The 13,276-nt window shown below is 56.5% G+C and overlaps 1 protein-coding gene across 1 annotated transcript in view; it reads left to right on the forward strand.

The window, feature by feature from the left end:
• Positions 1-375: 375 nt before the first annotated feature.
• ELFN1 (extracellular leucine rich repeat and fibronectin type III domain containing 1) overlaps positions 376-13,276 on the forward strand; it is a 103,871-nt gene continuing 90,970 nt past the window's right edge. The window contains exon 1 of the mRNA XM_082064595.1: positions 376-514. The gene's annotated coding sequence lies outside the window, so the exon portion shown is untranslated. The remainder of the gene's footprint in view (positions 515-13,276) is intronic.

The following is a 13,276-nucleotide window of genomic DNA, read 5'->3' on the forward strand; positions in this document are numbered from 1 at the left end:
GACAGCGTGCCCGGACCCAGCCGGGTCGCTCCAAGCCCAAGCGAGCCGGGCTTAACCGAATCGGGTCGTGCCGAGCAGAGCCGTACCGAGCCGTGCCGAACCGGACCGTGCTAGGCCGAGCCGAGCCGAGCCGCACCACACACCTCCGCCCCACACTGCCGCTCCGAGCCGAGCCCATCCCAGCCGAGCCGCGCCGAGCCGAGCCCATCCCAGCCGAGCCGTGCCGAGCCGAGCCGATGGGAGCCCCCCAGGCCTGGCAGCGCTGCCCGGCGCCGCCTGCACGGGCAGGGCTCTCCGCCTGACGCAGTGAGGAGCTGCAGCCCTTCTCTTCTCGGAGGCCGGTTCCAGCGCTGGGATTTGCTCGGCTCCGGCTGCGTTTCCCTGCCCGCCTCCTGCCCCCGGTTCGCCCGCCTGGAGGGGCGCGGGGAGCCGCAGCTGCGGGTGCGCCCGTCGCCCATCACCGCGCCTCGGGGCTGGGCGCGCCGCCGAGCGCCGGGAGCCGCCGCCGAAGCAGGTAGGTGCGCCCGCAGCCCCCGCCGCAGCCCGCCCGGCCCCCCCTGGCTCCGACCTCGGGCCCAGCCCCGTGCCCGGTGCCAGCTCGCCCCGGTCCCGCGGCCCCCGCCCGGTGTCTCCCCGCCGCGGCGGCGCTCGGCGCTGCCGGGGGAGCCCCGGGTACCCGGTGAGCCCCGCGCAGCCCCCGGTGGCCACTCCGTGTCGCCAAACTTTTCGTGGCTACAACCCAGGATGGGACTTCGGCGGGGGGGGGGACCGCGGGGCAGGTGGCGGGAGGAGCGGGGTACCCTCCCATCCGCGGGCGGGGGGTCCTCAAGCTCGGCTGGAGCCGCTCCTGCTCCCCTGTTCCCCCAGGTGCGAGGAGGGTCGGGCCCGGAGCGGCTCCCCCCGGGCGGCTTGGGAGCGCGAAGCCCAGGGAGCCCTGCCGGCCGCCCGTCCCGTGTTCCCCCCTCGCCCATGGGGGATCCCCATTTCGGGGTCTCCCCACCTCCTGAGGGGTGCGACCGAGCCGAAGCAGCCTTGGGGAGACCCTGCGTGCCGCCGCTGCAACTGCTCCTGCGGGAAACCCCTGTGCTCTGGGGGAAGAGCCGGTGCCGCGGGCAACGGTGTTCCCCAGGGGCAGGGGGCGTCCACCCGCAGCCCCTCTCCACCCCACGGAGCGCTCGGAGCGGAGGGGTTGGGTCTCACCCACCACCCCAAATACCCTCGGCGATTCCGGGCCTTGGAGTGGGGGCTGTGGTAGAGCCGCTCCCTGGCTCTGCTTCCCCTGCCCCCCCCAATCCCTTCTGCATTCCCACGCTTGGACCAGCCTCCCCTCCATGTGCTCCTTCAGCGGCTATTTCTGTCCTCGCGAAACATGCCGCACATAGAGCTTTAATTAAAGAAAATTAGTGGAGGGCGGCCGTAGCTGGGGAGGGGGAGGTGTCCGTGCTCCGGGGAGGGGACATCGCATCCAGCTGGGGGCCGGTCCCCGGGACGGCGCCGGCCCCGCATCCTCGTCCGGTGCGGCTGCAGCCGCGCTGGTGGCTCGGGGAGACGGGGGCAGGTGTCTGTCTCTGAGTCTGAGCCGCTTTCGCCTTTTTTTTTTGTTTTTTAAAAAGAGAAAGGTGGAGGGGACGGACAGGAGCGGGTTCCTGCCCGGTGGGTGTGTTGCAGTTTAAATTATGAAGACAGATGTTGCTGTGAAGTTCCGTCTCAGCTCCCGAATTCAGGCTGAGCCCGGAGGACCGGAGCCGGTGTTAAACCGCGGCCGGAGTTGCCAAAGAATTTTCTTGATTGCATTTTAATGAAGCGCTGCCGGTGCTGGGAGCCCGCGGGGCGGTGTGAGGAGGGGTGTCCCGTCCGCTCCCCGGCCTGGGCCGCTCGCCTCCTTCCCTGGGGGAGCCCCTGTGCAGGACCCCCCCGCCCGGGGACCCGCCTGACATTGCGGGTGAAGTGATGCTTTTTGTGCCCGGAGATGCCAGGGCGGTGGGGGGCAATCCCCCCCGGGCAGGACCCCTCTGACCAGCCGAAATCCTTGGGGGTCCCCAGCCCCCGTCCCGCTCGATGTGGAGCGGAGCTGCTCAACCCGTGCGCAGCGGGACCCGCCGGGCAGCAGCGTCCCGGTGCTGGGGACATGCCGGCCCATCGGGGTGTGTGTTCCTCTCCACCCGCACCCTTCTCTCCTCCTCCAGCTCTTCCCGGTAAGAAACCTCCGCATCTCCGCTCATCCCTGCCTTCCCCGGGCCGGGCAGCCCGGGGGAACCGCGATGCTGCCCACGTCCACGCTGTGATTTGCAGCCCCGGGAAAGCCCAGCGGAGGGAGTGGAAGTGGTGGGGGGGCACACACACACACACTGATATCAACAGGCTCCCCCGGGGCAGAGGAAGCGGGGCCGCCGGGCTCAGCCGCGGGCAGCCGCTCACGCCTTCCCCAGCCGGGGACTCGCCTCCCCGCATCAGCTCCGTGCGTTTCGGTGCCGGTTTGCACTGTATTAAATATTTAGAAGTTTGCAGTGGTGAATAAAGCGATCGTTAATCGAAATTGATGGCATCGTTGCAAAGGGGGTGGCACCGCTTGTAAGGAAACGGCATGGCTCGCCGGGGAGCGGGCGGGGTCCTTCGGGGAATATTTTTAAGGGTTTTCAGCCGAAATTAATGGTTTATCGCTCTGAAGGCTCCGCCAGTGCCCAAATCCAAACGCTCTTCTTCAAGTTTCCCACCGCTTCTTCAAGAGAAAAAGCGGATTTCTCTGTCCTGGCTGTCCGGAATGAATAACCCCGTGTAGTGCAGGGAGGAGGCAGTGCCCCTGAAGTTTAGCACCTAAAATTGCTCCCCCTCAGCACCTCGCCCGTTGCTGCCCGGCACCTCGCGGGTCTTACACCCCCCCAGACACCCCGGGTTTGCCCCGGCTTGGCGGGGTGTGCGGGCGGCGGCGGGCAATGGGCAGAGGGATGCTGTCGAGGGGGACCGGGAGTGTGTCCCCAGCACCCCGCGAAGTGCAGCGGGAGGGCAGGCAGCGCTGGGCAGCGGAGGGACCCTGGTCCTGGGGAAAGCTGGGGCAGGGATGGACTTGGCTCGGTGACCTGGAGCAGCGAGCAGCCCCCGAGATGGAGGTGTCCTCCCCAGGGCACAGAGGGAGGAACTGGCCGGGGGGGGCAGTTTCCGTCTGGCCAGGGAGCCCCGGCTCCCCACGCCGGAGTCAGGCGCTCCTCTCCGGGCTTGAGTCAGCGCTTTTGTAAGCTGCGCGGATGGGGCAGCGCTCCGCGGGGCGAGATGCGGTTCTGCCGCGGATGCGGAGGCAGCGGGAGACGGGGAGGAAGGACGGACTCGGTTGGGGTGGAGGGGGCGAGCAGAGAGGGAAAGAGGGAGCGAGGGTTGCCCGGGGGCTGGCCGGGGGTGCGGCTGCGAGCCCCCCCCGGGTAGCCGCTGCTTTGTGGCGACCGGCGATGGGCAGCGGCGTGGCGCCGGATGGGGCGGGCGGAGGGCAGCGCAGAGAGCCCTGGGGGCGGCCCGACGCCCCAGCGACGGGTGCCAGAGACCGTCTGTACGCCCCCTCCCAGCGCCCACGCCCGCCCACCCCTTCCGCCCCGCGCTGGGGGACGCTCCCCCGGCCCGTCGCTTCCCACGCGTGTCCCAGCCCGGCCGCCCCTCCGGGCTGGGGCAGCGCCGCTGTGTGACAGCAGAAAGTGGCTGGAAAGGGGCGAGGCGTCACACGCTCTGCCTCCGGGAGGCAGGGAAACGCTGAGGGACCGATGGGAAGGCATGAATGAATGAATCTCCATAAAGAGCCCCAAGCAGCAGGGAGAGGGAGAGAGGAGGAGGAAGGAGGAGAGGAGGAGGAAGAGCAAGAGCAAGAGGCAGCAGGGCAGGCAGCAGCAGACGTGACGCCGGCAGGTAAGGAGATGCCGGTGGCCTCACGGTCCCGCGGTGCCTGGGCTGGCAGGCTGGGGAGCGCTGCCCGAGGCGGGGGGGAGGACAGGAGCCGACAGGACCCTGCGTGGTTTTTTTAAATTTTATTTTTATTTCTTGAAGGGAGATGCTTCCCTCCTGCCTCCCTGCAAAACGTGCGATTCCCCAAACTTACCAGGACTTTCCCCCGGAGCTGCCGCCCCACGTCCCCTGGCTCCGGGGAGGTTCCGAGGCGCCGGGCTGAGCCCCTTCCCCGGGGCATCCCCGGCCGGGCAGGGTGGCAGCCAGCTGGGCCCGTCGGGTGTGCTGGGCGCTGCACGCCGCGGCGGGAGCCGTGTCCTCGCCCTGCCGAGCGCGGCGGTAACTCCCCGGTGGGAACCGGCACCGGCCGCCGGACCTGCTCCGCATCGGGGCAGCCCCGAGCCGCGCCCAGCCCAGCCGGTGGCAATGCAGCTGCCTCGGCCTTCTGGCTGGATTTACCCCCGCGGCGGCGTGCGGCTTCTGCTCCGGCCCCCTTTGCTTTGGAGGGGGTTGCAGTGGGGAGCTCCTCTCCGCCCGGTCTCGGACCCCCATTCGCTGCTACATCCCTGCTGCAGTTACATAAGGCAGAGGAGCGCGCAGCCAGCGCTAACGCGGGCCAAAGCACCGGGATCCTCACCCAGGGATGTCCAGAGCTGTGCCCAGCCCCGTCCGGCTGCTCCCCATCCTCTGCCACACTTGCCCCGCTGCCTGGGGTGAGCCACCCCACTGCCTGCCCCTGCCCGCTGCAGGGATTGTGCTTGCGGGTCACGCAGGCAGCTGGTGGGGGACAGGTACACACATGCATACACATGCACACCCCCTTCGCTGCCCTGCAGCCTGCGCTTTGGCTCTCGCGCAGAGCAGCCCCGCACTGACACTGCTTAAATGCATGTAGCCCCCGCTGTGCACGCACACGCACGCGGATGTAGCAGCCTTGCTCTCGCAGATGGGTCCACTCCAACGCGGTGCCCACTGGAAGTGTTTGCACACAAACACACCGCGGTAGGCAGCACACAGGTCACGCTCTCGCACGCACGTGGGGTAGCGCATGCCATGGGCTACTGCACACCGTGGCCTGTGCTCTGCTTGCACGGGCAGGGAACTTGTGCAGGACGGGGCTGGCTCCCCCGTCACAGCAGCTCCCAGCCCGGGCGAGCGCTGGGAGAGCTGCAGGCCTGGCAGGGCAGCCCCGTCTGGCCGTGGGGGGCAGCTCTGCGGCTGCCCGTGGCTTTCCCCTCCCTGACCGAGGTGCTCTGAGGAGGGATCAATAATGCCTTTCTGATTGGCTTCAATTCCCCATTCAAAGTAGTCACTGCATTAGGACTTGATTTTTCTCCCCTTTGACTCCCGGCCAGATTAGATTGTGAATTTGGCTGATTTCAAGCAACTGGGGGAGGGAAGAGTCATACAGAGAGTGCGAGAGAACTGAAATATCCTACAGGATCCCCTGGAGGGGAGAGAAATCAGGTCTAGATAAGAGCTTGTTCTCCCTGTCTGGCTAATGCTTTCCTGTTTGATGATCAGAAAACACAAGATCTAACCTCTCACCAGGATAGCTTAACTATAAAGGTCAGGTTTTTGGCTTGTTCAAGATGCAACATTCATTATTATGAGCTGTGGATCATTTATTTTGGTTTTCCCATCATATGCTAAATATAGGGTTACGCAATACATGAGAACAGAAGGACATGGCCAGTGCTTCGGAGGTTTCCGAGTCAAGCTCTGGATGCAGCGCTGAGGTTGGAGAAGCTGCGACAGGGACAAGACACGCAGTCTGTGCCCTGGAGAGCCCGGTGCTGTCCCGCCTGTTTAGAGTCTTAACCTCATCCTTGGGCAATATTTTCTGATGCTTATTTTCTTGTGTATGTGCTGGGAACAAGTGAGCGTGTTATGCCAGTGAAGCCGTGTGTCCCAGAGGGACACAGAAAGCAGCAGCATTGGTCCAGGTGGAGTTTCCCTGCTGGCTGCTCCAGGGCTGGGATTTCACACCAAGAAAAGCCAACAGCAGCACAGCAACACCCGCAGCATCCCAGCTGCTGGCACTCGGCTGTGAATTGGTGTTAACTCCAGGTGTAGCAAAAGCCTGGGATTACATGGTTTCTCAGCAAAGGGTGCTGGGAAGTCTGCTGGAGCAGAGGGGCTTAAGAAGGAGCTGCTGTGGGGCAGTGAGGAGTCTCAGGAAGAGAGGATGGGGTTGTGCTGCAGGTAGGCTGTGCCTTTCTGAGTGCTCTGTGATGGGGAGTAAGCAGCAAAGCTTTGAGAGGAAGGGTGGAAGAGGGAAGAAGCTATTGCAGGGATTTCAAGGGGGTATGAGCTGGGGGCACAGCCTTGAGCTGTGTTTTGCATGATCCGATATGGTTGCTGGATTTTTTTGGTGTGTGTTATGCGCCTGGGGTCTGCAGAGAGTGTGAGCGAGCCCGATGGCAGGACAGCACTGGGGTGGGGGTGGTGAGGTGGGGGTGTGATGGTGAGCAGCTCATTGGGCCCAGAGGAGGCTGGTGGGTAGGAGGAGACCTGGATGGGGCTCAGTGGGACAACTGTGGAGCCATGCACGGCCCCAAACTGCAGGTGAGGAAGGAGGCAGAACTGTGAAAGCAGTAGAGCTGTGGGGACCTTGGGGTGAAGGGGCTGAAGACCCTGAGCCTTGGTCCTGTGTCTGCTACACCCCCAGGAGACTGGGGCAGCCCGGGTGGCAAGGGCTTGGTGGGGAGGAAGAGTACGAAGTGATATGGGAGGTGTAGTTTGGCTGCTGGAGTGGTGTGAGTATAGATACTACCAGTAGTACAAGGGTTGTCTGGGTCCCTGAGGCATCACTGTAATAGAAGCAAATAATAATAAATATCTAAGAAAGCAGCTGTGAGAGTTCTCTCCAGGTGAGAGGGACCTGGAGCCTCTGTGCACCATGAGGATCTGGGGCAGGAGTGTCTGAGGAGGGGGCACGGAGGGAGCGGGGTGCCTGTCAGCCTGGCTGAGGGAGATGCAGGGATGTAGGAGGAGATGGGAGCTGGTGTGGTTGTGACAGCAATCTGAGAGAAAGATGAGTGAATTACCAAAAAAACCCGAAACCTCAACAAACAAACAAAACCCATATCAGGTGAGGCTTGTAATCTGTCATTTGGGTCTGGGGTCTGTATCACCTGGTGTGGCCCCCCTGCCATGTGGGTGTCCCAGGATGGGGTCCAGACCTGTGACCCCTGTTCCTGCTGGGTGGGGTCCTGCCCAACCTGGGCACCAAGCCATTGGGCATTTAGTTCAAACACACGTTGTCTCCATTCAGGGCTCTCTGTGGAAAAGCCAAATGAACACAAGGTTTTCCCCCAGCCCTCTCTCCTTTGTGCTTAGAGGGAACCAGAGAGCTCCAAGGTTTGGATTATTTTTCCTCCCCCATTTCAGCATTTCTTTGGGAGCTGGACAAGGGCAATCTGTAGCTCGCTTGTATTTTTAAATCAGCAGGAATAAGTGTATGGAAATGTATGTGTTTTACTGTATCAGCTACTATCAGCTTTTAGCTTTATTACAGTAAGTGCAGAGTTTTTTGTGGGCCAAACTCATTCATTGGATTTAATGGAGTTAAACTGCAGGCAGATTTGGCAACTTGTTTGTGTAGATCTTTGTAAAATGGACAGGCAGAGATAATAAAATTTTATACTTTATATGGCATCTTTTAGGGAAAAGTCTTCCAATATGTTTTATAAACAGCATGCATATTTTGCTACAGTGTATGCTAATACCTAAATACAAGATGCTTTAAAGCTGATTTTTTTCTTTTCCTCTTTCCTAGAGCTGTATGCGTGTGTGTGAACTTGGATCTGCCCGTGTTATTTTCTCATGCTGCTTTCCTTACAAGTGCCTTGAGTGGTTTTAAACAGTTCCACTGGATTTCTTTCTCTCCTTTTGGTGTATTTGTATCTTTTCCTGGAAATGCAGGTGTAGTAAGAACCGTAAGCCTCACTGCTAAGGGCTCAAAAGGAGGGGAGAATAATGTATGTAAAGCCTCTTGCTGAATACCCAAAGCACTATGAAACGGTCCCAGCTGCAAATGCATTATCTTGGGACCTTTCACAGGTACAAATGTCTGCTGTGAAACCTTGGAGGGGCTGACTTAGCCCCCCTGCCCCAAGGTGCTGTTTTGTTCTGTTTCCAGGGTGTGATGATATTGGTTTCTCGACCTATTCTGGTTTCCCCATGTAGGTGGAACAAACTGACACTTGAAGCTGTAGGAAAAAGACACGCGTTTTTAGAAGATGGATTTGTTTTTTGATGAGGTGTTTGATGTTTTTCCAGGCTCTAAACAAATTAGGCCCAGACCTGTGGCTACTGGGCACAGGGAAGTGGTTGGTGCACTGAGCTAATTTATTGCACAGCTTTGACTTATCGAATGGTCATCACTGCCCCGTATGGAGCACTTGGATATGTGGAACTGAGGAGAGAGGATATAGATATATGGGATAAATGCGAAACAATGGTGAATGACAAGGACATAAATCTGGAGATTCTGGTGACATTAAAATAAATTGCAGGTAGTGAGGCGTGAGATATATGTGATGTCAAAGGAAACCTATAATGCATTTATATCCCAGCTCAGGATTTGCTGGAGTTTCTAAATAATACATTAATTCAATTACACTTTCTTAATTAGTGTTTGCTCAAATTGGAGCAGCATCATTAATTTACTTTTACTACCTCTTATTTTTATTTTGCTGGCGTGTGGGTTTCATTTTTCGACTCTTGCCCCTCTGCGCTTTGTGAGACGCGAACACTCAGCTGTGACACCCGCACCACAAACTGCAGCTTCTTTGGTAACATACCAGTTTTCTATATTGTGAATATTTTTATGCTCACAGACTGCACAGCACTGACCCCGTAATTGGAAAAAGAGGGAGAAAAGAGCCCTGAAGTTGCTCCTTTTAAATGCTGCACAGCATCCTTTCTGGGTAGAGCAGAGTGACTGGCAGCATGCTGGAGCGGGATTAGGTCCTATGGACTCCCCTAAATGAGGATTTTTTACATGCATTTGTGTTTTTCCTCCCTGGAAGCTCCCGGTAGTTGCAGGGATGGATGCTCCCATCCCTCTGGGGTGGCTGTGAGCGCTCAGGGCTGCTCATCTCTGCTGCTGGTACCCGGAGCTGCTCAGGGATGGGCGGCACAGGGTGCTGCGTGTCATCCCGTGAGGCTTGTGTCTGTCTGCGTCTACACAGCAGGAATTGAGGCATAACGCTTATAACACCATGTCCTTTATTGCGTTGTCCCAAGGGAAGGCATCCTCTCAAGACCTGCTCTCGGGTGTCTGCTCCTCCTGGGAAGGAAAGTTTGGGTCTGGGGCACACATGGAGGCTCTGGTCTTCTGCACAGGCCAGGTTTGGCATTAGCACTTGTTTGTAGTAAATATATTAGCTGGTTTATTTAAGATATAGGATGATAACAGATCAGGGAGACTAACGCAAGCCAAGACAGTTCCCTCCAAGCTGTGCCTTCCAGGAGCGGAGGAACACTCGCCCCAAGTTTGCAGTGAGGAGGTTGGGTTTTCCTACCCCCCCGCCCCATTTCTTCCTTTTAATTCTTGTTTCTGGCTTTGTTTCTCTTCCCCACCCTCTGCCCCCGCTCCTCTCGCTCGGAGGTGAGCAATGCCGCCTCGAAAGCCCCATTCATCACCGCCTGCTCGCGAGGCACCAGCAGCCGCCGCCGCTCCATTGATTGACTGTGGCGGTGAGTGAATTTAAAGTCATTACGCTCCTGAGACAGCTTTTAAATATGACAAGGTGGAAATCAAATCTGTAAGAAGCCTTGTGGAAAAAAGGGGTATCTCCAGCTAGGGAATCCCATGTGGCTTCAAAACGCTGTTGGGGGAGACCCTGCTGCTCCGGACCTCGTGGGTGTCCCTGCGCGAGCTGGGGCCGCTCGGTGCCGCTGAGCCAGGACCAGGCAGCTGCTGCCGGAGAATTACGTAGAAATATTTCACTGTACAAAAGACTGTTGTGTAAAACCATCCATCTGCTGTCTATCTCATGCTTTGCATGAATTAATGAGCTGATTGATTAGGAGAACCTTGCAGCAGCCAGGTGAGGTAGATGATTCTTTCCTCATGTTACAGGTGCGGGGGACTTGGAGGCACAGAGGTTAAGATTAAGGTTTCCAAGGTACAGGCGTGTGTGTGGTTTATTTTTCCTCCATTAGTGTATGCTATGGTCAAGCCACGTTTCTGCGTTGTTTTACTGATTGATCAATCTGATTTTTTGGTTGCTTTTTGGCTTCGAGAGCAGCTGTGGGAGCTCGGTACGGCTGCAGCTCGGCCCTGGAGAGTCTCAGCTCGGGATCTGATTTTGCCAGCGTGTTTGTGGCAAAACAGCCCAGTCTGCTGCGGCTCTCGGCTGTGATGCTTGTAACCAACAATCTCTTTCCATGGGATAAAACAAACTGGCTGTTTTAACGCACCTTCCTCTCATCCTGCACCCTTTGCTAGGCAAGGTTTTCCCTAAGCATCCCTGTATTTCTCCAAGTAATTCTCTGGCCACCTGCAGCTTGTAGAGAACCTGGATGCATGGAGCATCTCTCTCCTCTCTACTTCTATGAGTGCAGCTTTTCAAGAACAGTGCATTGAGCAACTGTCACTCCACAGCCCCAAAATCTATCAGAGGGAATGACAGCGGCTGTGAGCATCAGTCTTTCAGTATCATCAAAATGAAGTTGTTGCAATAGAGCATTGTTGAAGGATAAATGCCTCTACTTGAGCTCAGTGCTGGTTCTGTTCATGCTGGTGGTTCACCAAGGTGTTCTAGCAGGAGGTGATAATTGCGTGGCCCAAGTGCTCATCTTGTGACATTAATTAACTCTTCCCTCACCAGCCTGAGCAGCTGGTCAGTCTGATCAGAAGGAAAAAGCCTCGGACAGTTAAAGAGTTGAAGTAGTTTCTTTTCATCACTGTGCTGAGAAGTTTGTGCCTGGCCCTGCCTGAGTAAAAGCAGGAGTGTGTGTGGAGCAGCCCTGAAAGGGCATTTTCCACCTACCCTTCTGGGCTCTTATTGCAAAAAGCATAAAGTTGTTAAGGCAATGACAAAAGGGCAATTATTAAAAACCAAAAAAGGTATTGAACATCTGATTTAGGTTATAAAAATACTTCTGTTTTACTCCTGCCCCAGGATGTGGCCTGGAAACAAACCCTATAACCCTTGTGCTGGTCCTGCCCCTGCTCAGGGTGACAGACAGGGCATCCATCAGGGCCGGCGGGACGAGGGATGTCACCGAGCCGATTAACTGCTGGGGGTGGAGGGGGACACTGCAGTAATGTCACTTCCAGCCACCTTCTCCTGGGAAGGCGTTGCTGAGCAGTGAACAGCAAGGTCTGGCGTGTGGCCAAAGGGGATGGAGAGCTGCTGGAAGCGGCTTTCTGTTTAAAATGCAGGAGTTCAAACCTGCCTCGTGTTTTATGGCACCACTGAACTTCTATACCGTCTGTGTTTGAGTCTCTTTCCCTAGAAGCTGTGAGGACCTGGCCTATGCTAGGGCAAGGCTGAGCTTTGCAAACTGCAGCTGAGTGGGACTTGGATGTGGGAATGGGATTGAGCTGTGCATTGTATTTGGTAGAAAATGTGTTTCTTGGTTGCAGGAATCACACGCAATTATCTCTTCATTTATTTTGGGGGGTTGGAACTAGATGAACTTTAAGGTCCCTTCCAAAGCATTTTATGGTCTGCCCAGCTTGGCCGTGCAGGCTGGTGGGACTGAACGGCGGGATGCAAACCGGCTGGGTGGGGATGGACGCCCAGCTGAGCCCATCCTGTGTTGCTCACTTGGCCTGGCTCCTGTTTACCTTGTTCAGGGAAACGCTGAAGCACAGGAATGAAGCAACTGCTCCTGGAGGGACATCTGCCACAGAGGAGTAAAAGGAAAACTTCGATAAACCAACATGTTTCAGCAGCTGTCCCAATTCACAAAGGAGCAGAAATTGGGCTGTGGATTTCGTGTAACTGCTTCATGCTTCAAGAAAGAAAGGGAAGTAAATCTATGGGATGTGATTCTTGAAGCTCCCTAAGAAATCATAGAATCACTTAGGTTGGAAAAGACCCTTAAGATCATTGATGCCACCAGTAATGCTTACAAGCAAATTGTCACCACCCCATCGAAGTTCAGAGGAGTTTGTTGCATTATTTACTGTGTGGGTCAGTTGATCTTCCGCAAATGGTTTTGCAGGGAAGTCCTCTTCTGTATATAATCCTTTCAGGTTGTGAACTTGGTTATAAGTTCTCTAATTTCATGTTGGCTTTAAGAAAAGTCCTCAAACTTCCTGCATGGCTTTTTCCCCTCTTAATGAAGAATTACTAGTTCTTGTTCTGAATTCAACCCCCCCCACCCCGTCCCTGCCTTACTAATGAAACAGCCATAAAGCAGCATCATATCCTATAGCCCTTAGGATGATGCATTCTCTTTTACACTGGAACTCTCACTTGTGATGGTGAACAGATTAACACTCTTCATTTTAATTAGGCTGGGCTGGAAAATAAGTTGTTCGCTTATTGATCTTACTGTTCCCCCCATTTATTTTGAAATGCTGTTGTCTTTATTTTCAGCAGGCAAAATCTGTAGTATTGTTGCAAATCCCGCCTTTCTTCTGTGGTTTAGATTAGAAGCAGCTCCTCAGAGCCAGGGCTTGGGGGGGTTCCTTGCTGCTGCTGAGTTATAGGTGAGCTGCTCTTCTGCAAACAGTGCGTGAAGAGCTGGCCATGGGCACCAGATGGGAAATAGCCTTCAAAGCTGTTCTGTGACCATCTGAGAGCCTCTTATAGCTGTAAGGGGAAGACCTGGCAGCTGCATCCAGTGGCTAAACCCAGAGGTGAGGTGAGATGCCCAGGGTTACCTGGGGTGCTGGAACCTGTGCTGGGACCAAGTGCTTTGGCACCTGCTTCTGCTCTAACCACAAGATATATTTCCTCTCTTGGTCCTTAGTTTTGCAGCGCAAGGAAATTTTTGCTTAATTTTAAGTGTTCTCCTAAATCTTGGTGATGGCAGATTGACGTAAGCGTGTGCTGGATCAGGGCCTGTTCTCTTATGCATATGGATGTGTACACAGCTGTAAGCGTTTTCCATCTTTAGGCTCCTGCAGTCCAAGGGAGAGATCTTCCCTCCCTGCCCACGGATGTGTCCTCCTCACCTTGCACCACAAGCAGCATTGGGCCTCCTGGCCTCCAGGATGAGAACATGAGTGTGAATGTGGATAGAATTGCTGGTTGCTTTGATCATTCATCGTCTATCGAGTTTGCTAATGAAGCCGGTGTGTGCACGGCCTCCTGGGCATGGCAGTGGGGTGGGAGCCTGGGTGTTGCTGTAGGATCTCCCCTGGACCACGTGAGCTCAGATT

Source organism: Streptopelia decaocto (assembly GCF_964273445.1).
Source record: "Streptopelia decaocto genome assembly, chromosome: 13".
Lineage (NCBI taxonomy): Eukaryota > Metazoa > Chordata > Aves > Columbiformes > Columbidae > Streptopelia > Streptopelia decaocto.